Source organism: Choloepus didactylus, chromosome 2 (genome assembly GCF_015220235.1).
Source record: "Choloepus didactylus isolate mChoDid1 chromosome 2, mChoDid1.pri, whole genome shotgun sequence".
Taxonomy (NCBI): Eukaryota; Metazoa; Chordata; class Mammalia; order Pilosa; family Megalonychidae; genus Choloepus; species Choloepus didactylus.
In genome coordinates, this window is record NC_051308.1 from 208,194,768 (window position 1) to 208,200,575 (window position 5,808).

A 5,808-nucleotide genomic window follows, 5' to 3' on the forward strand; every position below is an offset into this window, starting at 1 on the left:
AAACCCCCTTTATAAAAGCCAATCCATTTCTGGTATTTTGCATAATGGCAGCATTAGCAAACTGGGACAAGGATAGTCACAGAGAATACCCTTAGGATTTTGGAGCAAAGCCCTGCCATCCTCTGCAGATAACTACTCTCCTTTAGAGAAACAGATTTTGGCCTGCAACTGGGCTTTAGCAGAGACCGAACACTCATCCATGGGTCACTAAGTTACCATGAGACCTGAGTTGCCCATCATGAACTGTGTGCTGTCAGACATGCCAAGCCATAAAGTTGGGCGTGCACAGCAGCACTCCATCATAAAATGGAAGTGGTATATATGAAATAGGGCTCAAGTAGGCTCTGAAGGCACAAGTAGGTTACATGAAGAAGTGGCACAAATGCCCATGGCCCCTACTCCTGCCATATTACCTTCTCTTTTCCAGCCCACAGCTATGGCATCTTGGGGAATTCCTTATGATCAATTGACTGAGGAAGAGAAAACATGGGCTTGATTTACAGATGGTTCTGCAAGATATACAGGTACCACCTGAAAGTAGACAGTTGTAGCCCTATAGCCCCTTTCTGGGACATTCCTGAAGGACAGTAGTGATGTGAAATCCCCTCGGGGGCAGAACTTTGAGCACTATTCCTGTTTGTTCATTTTGCTTGGAAGGAGAAATGGCCAGAGATGCATTCATATACTGATTCATGGGTCACCATGGTTTGGCTGGCTGGTCAGGGACTTGGAAGGAACATGATTGGAAAATTGGTGACAAAGAGATCTTGGGCAGAAGTATGTGTCTAGACCTTCTAAGTGGGCAAAAAATATGAGGATATTTGTATCCCATATGAATGCTCACCAGAGGGTGACTTCAGCAGAGGAAGATTTCAATAATCAAGTGGATAGGATGACCCGTTTTGTGGATACCAGTCAATTTCTTTCCCCAGCCACTCCTGTCAATGCCCAATGGTCTCATGAGAAAAGTGGCCAGGGATGGAGGTTATGCATGGGCTCAGCAACATGGACTTCCACTCACCAAGGCTGACCTGGTCACAGCCACTGCTGAGCACGCAGAGTCTAACACTCAGTCCCTGATATGGCACCATTTCCTGAGGTTATCAGCTTACTACCTGGTGGCAGGTTGATTACATTGGAAGGAGAAGCATTTTGTTCTAACTAGAATAGACACATTCTGAATATGGATTTGACTTCTCCTACATGCAAAGTTTCTGCTAAAACTACCATTTGTGGTCTTGCAGAATATCTCATCCATGTCATGGTATTCCATGCAGCATGCCTTCTGATCAAGGAACCCACTTCACAGAAAATGAAGTTTGGAAATGGGCACATGGTCATGGAATTCACTGGTCTTACCATGTTTCTTATCATCCTGAGCCAGCTGGATTAATAGAACAGTGGAATGGTTGGGGCATAGTTCTCCGGGAGGCTATACATGTCTAAGTCAGAGAGAGTCCACTATATGGTGCTGTTTTACCCATAGCCAGGACTCACTAGTCCAGGAATCAAGGAGTGGAAATGGGAGTGGCACCACTCACTATTACCCCTAGTGATTTACTAGACTTAGGTCCCTTCATCCTTAAGCTCTGCTGGTCTACAAGTCTTAGTTCCAAAAGGAGGAGTGCTTCCACCAGGAGAAACAACAGTGATTTCAATGAATGGGAATTAAGACTGCCATCCGGCCACTTTGGACTCTTCACGCCTCTGAATCAATAGGAAAAGGAGGGAGTGGCTGTACGACAGGGGTGACTGATCCTGATTATCAAGGGGAAATAGGACTGCTAATACACAAAGGGATTAAAGAAGAGTTCACTGTAATACAGGAGATCCCCTAGGGCATCTCTTAGTACTACCATGCCCTGTGATTAAAGTCAATGGAAAACTGCAACAACCCATTACAGGAAGGACTATCAATGGACCAAAAACTTCAGGAATAAAGAAGCATTCAAAGAACCATGGCCAGCTGAGGTGCTTGCTGAGGATAAAGGGAATATGGAATAGGTAGTAGAAGGTGGTAGTTATAATTAGAAGCTATGACCATGTGACTAGTTACAGAAGTGAGAATTACAATGGTTATGAATATTTCTTCCTTGTTTTGAGTATGTTTATATATATACATAAAGCAAAAATCTTTGTTTTCTTCCCTGTCTTATCCCCTTATCATTTTACGTAAGTTGTACTAACTTCATGCTACACTATTTAAGTTATAGGATATCAAGTTTAAGAGTAAATATTACCCAAGACTTGCACCCTATTCTGGAGAAAGCTAGTGTGTTTCCAATTGTCTACAGGAGAGTTGACTACTATTAAGTGAAAATATGACTGTTACTGTTTTTATTTAGAGATTTATTTAGAGATTAAGTATGGTTTATGGGTGCCAAGGAGTGGAATATGATGGTTAAGTTCATGTGTTATCTTGGCTAAATTATAGTGTCCATTGTTTGGTCAAGCAAGCACTGGCCTGATTGTTACTGTGAGGATATTTCAAGGATTTAAATCATCAGTAAGTTAACTGCATCTAAGGCTGATTACATCTACAATCAACTGAGGAGATGGCTGTCAGCAATGAGAGAAGCCTCATCCAATCAATTGAAGGCCTTAAAAGGAGAAGTGATGTTTTTAGCAATCAGAAGGGAGAATTTCCATCTCTACTTCAGCCAGCCAGGTTCTCCTGGGAAATTCATTGAAAACCTTCATGGGAGTTCCCAGCTTTGCAAACTGCCCTACAGAATTTGTACTTGCCCATCCCCACAGTCATGTGAGCCAATTCTTTAAAAAAAAAACTCATAATATTTACATAATATATACATATGTATGTATTTATTTCCTGTCAGTTCTGTTTTCCTAGAGAACCCTGATTAATACAGTCACCAATAAGTATATAGCAGAAACTAGAATCCAGACCTTCTCACCTCCAATTTCCACCTTACTCTATTGCTTTTCTCTCTGCTTATTGTCACGACTTAGGGGCAAGAAGACAGAAGTTTAGGTGACACTTTCAAGCTAGAGTTCAGTGAACATTGGAATGTCTTTGAATGACCATAAAATAATCCAAATCCTTTGGTATGACATTCAAGGCCCATTGACTGTCTGGCCCAATCAAGCTTTTTTGGCCTCACCTCCTGGTAGCCCATGTTCCCTCACAGAGAACTATTTGCTGCTTCCTGGCAGTCTCTCTCTCCTGTGCATATTTTCCTCTGGGAATATCCTTCTCTTTATATGTCTAGAAAAAAAACAAGCAGACAGACAAGCAAAACTACTTATCCTTTGATTCCCAGATCAAATGCTACCTTAATTCCTGTAGGCAGATTTAATCACCCCCCCACCATTGTGTTCTCTTAGCATCTTATACAGACTCGAATATAGCCCTTTTCATATGCGTGATAGCTATTTATTAGGTCTGTATCTCATATGACACTGGGATCTTAAAACATGTCTTTCTGACATGAAACTAATTTGGTTTAAAGAAGGCTGTCCTGCCTTCCAGCCCTGTCAAGAGAAGATCACAGCCTCTCCTGCTGAGATGAGACACCAACAAGGCCAATGAGAGTATTTATGTCAAAGCAGATGTCTCCAGAAGTTCATTGCAAGTCAAGGAAAGGCTAGCTTGATCCCCACCCAGTTATAGTGTTCTTTGTAGCTCTGCCAGCACTTTGCTTCATTCAGTAAATCTTTAGTGATTGATTGGACAGAACTGGACTACAGTTGAACAATCATAATTGATGTGTACCCGAGTCTGGGCCTATTTCTAGGGGTTCAGATTACAGAGATGAACAAGACATGAAAGGGGGCATGAATGATAGAAATCACATGGGCTCTGGAACCATTAAAAACCTGACTCAAATTCAGACTCGGTTACTTACTAGCTATATGATCTTGAACGAGTTATTTAACTTCTCTGACCCTCAGTTTCCTCAGCTAAACAGGGGATAGCAATATCTACTCCACAAGCATCGCTGTGAAGTTGAAAAGAGATGGTATATGTGCTGGCATGTTGCAGGTGCTCAACAAATGTTAGTGCTGTGCTCCTTACTCACTGGCAGAGAATTAGTAGTCATGCAAGCAATGATTAACATGCCCTATGATTGATGCAATAACAGATGTTTATATAAAGTACATAGTGAATGGAGGGGTTAGTGCTATCAAACAGAGAAGGGGGAAGGCTTAAAACATAGAAGGCAAAGGAGTTGGCCAGGAGAACATTCCAGGCACAGGTAACAGCATGTACAAAAGCAGGGCTGTCCCAGCAGCTAGTCTACATTTTTGTCTCCTCCCAGGAAAGGCAGTGTCAAGACCCTGGAGTTAACGTGGATATAAAACAATCTCTTCCTCCTGTGACAAATGACTGACATTTTTATTTCTTTGCCATTCTGGAGAAAGTGCCTTCTCTCTCAACCAGAAATATGAAATAATCCAATTTGCAGCTAAATTAATGCCGAGAATTGAAATGCACAGAATTCCAAAATTCTGATTCTAAGAAAAATGTCAAGTAAGACTGACTCCCAGTGCATGTGACACATTTTGAAATATATTTTAGATGGAGTTCAATGCTGTTAAATTGTGACATATGTATAACCTGTGTGTGATATCGTTGCTGTGGGAACCCTTGGAATCTGCTAACGTTTTTTACATCCATAATCTCATGATCTTAATAATCTAAACTCCCAGAATTCTAGAATGTTAGTAATAGAAGACTCCTCAGAGATCTGACCTCCACATTTTCTGGATGGAGAAAGTGAGGCCGAGGCATGGGGAATGACCTGTCCAAGACCATCATCTTTGCTTGCCAGGGCTGCTGTAACAAAGACTAGTTGGCTTTAACAACAGAAGTGTACTGTCCCATGGGTCTGGAAGCCAGAAGTCCAAATCGAGGCGTCAGAAGAGCCATGCTTTCTCTGGAGTCTGAAGGGTTCTGGCAGTGGAGGTCAATCCTTCATGTCTCTTGGCTTGTGGCACAACTCAATCTCCACCTCCATCATATGGCTCTCTCACTCACTCTGTCTCTCATACTTTGTCCAGATTTTCTCTGCTCACCCTAATTCAGTTTGTTCTTGCCTTAACTAATAACGTCTTCAAAGTTCCTATTTATAAGTAAGTTTACAATCACAGGACCAGAGGTTAAGACTTCAACATGTCTCTTTGGGGGACACAAGCCAAATCCATAACAACCATACAGTAAAATCTTTAATTTCTGACACTGGAATATCTAGGCCTCTAAGCGAATATCCAGTGTTCTTTCTCCTGTACTACGGTTACTCCCTTTGGGATCGTTACATGTTTAGAAAGCGTCTTTTCAATTGTACACTTCAGTAATAGATGCTCATTGAATATTTGGTTCCTTTGGGTTTAACTGGCTGCTTTCAACAAGGCCAATGCTAAAAGATTGTGTCATACCTCAGGTTCTTGACCATCTCCTTGGTACATGGGCCCTGGAGGTGACAGAATCATAGGATCTTAGACCAAGAAAGGGATTTTAGAGGTTTATCTGGTTCAACTCTCTTTCTACCAGAGGAATAACCTTCTTGAACATATCCAGTGATGTGTTCATTCCTCCAGGGGAATTTATTGCATTGCTTGGCCCTGACTCATTCCAAGTTTCATGAAGCAGAACTCTGTCTCTCTTTCTAATCTGTCCATGAAAAGAAAGGGAAAGAAGGAAATGGTGCTAACTTATACTTAATAAGTTGTGCAACAGGCACATGTGAGATGCTTGGATATATTACCTCATTTGATTCTTAAAACATCTCTATAAAGTAGATGTCATTATTTCCCGATTTATAGATGAAAAAAAAAGTTCAGAGAGTT